Here is a 281-nt window from a genome sequence, read left to right as displayed (position 1 = left end):
CCTCCCTCCATGCTAACTACCAACATCTGTAAGCAAACAAACAGTCTCCATTAAATGCATACCAGTTGCTGTTTGACTGTGTGCCGTTTATTCTCTCTGCAAAGAGCAGCTGGATCTGCTCCTTAAAGGAATAGTACACCCAAAACATGATTAGCCTTCATTTTCTACTCACCCCCATGCTGAACAACACTCTGGAGTACTTTTTTGATATCTCAAATGCATCTGGAGATCTGGGAGGCTTCTTGCTGTCTGCTGACATTCAAATAATGGAGGTCTATGGC

Source organism: Cyprinodon variegatus, unplaced genomic scaffold (assembly GCF_000732505.1).
Source record: "Cyprinodon variegatus isolate N-32 unplaced genomic scaffold, C_variegatus-1.0 Scaffold1300, whole genome shotgun sequence".
In the NCBI taxonomy this organism is placed as follows: domain Eukaryota; kingdom Metazoa; phylum Chordata; class Actinopteri; order Cyprinodontiformes; family Cyprinodontidae; genus Cyprinodon; species Cyprinodon variegatus.
The sequence above is the reverse complement of the archived record's forward strand: the minus strand, read 5'-3'. Positions refer to the sequence as shown.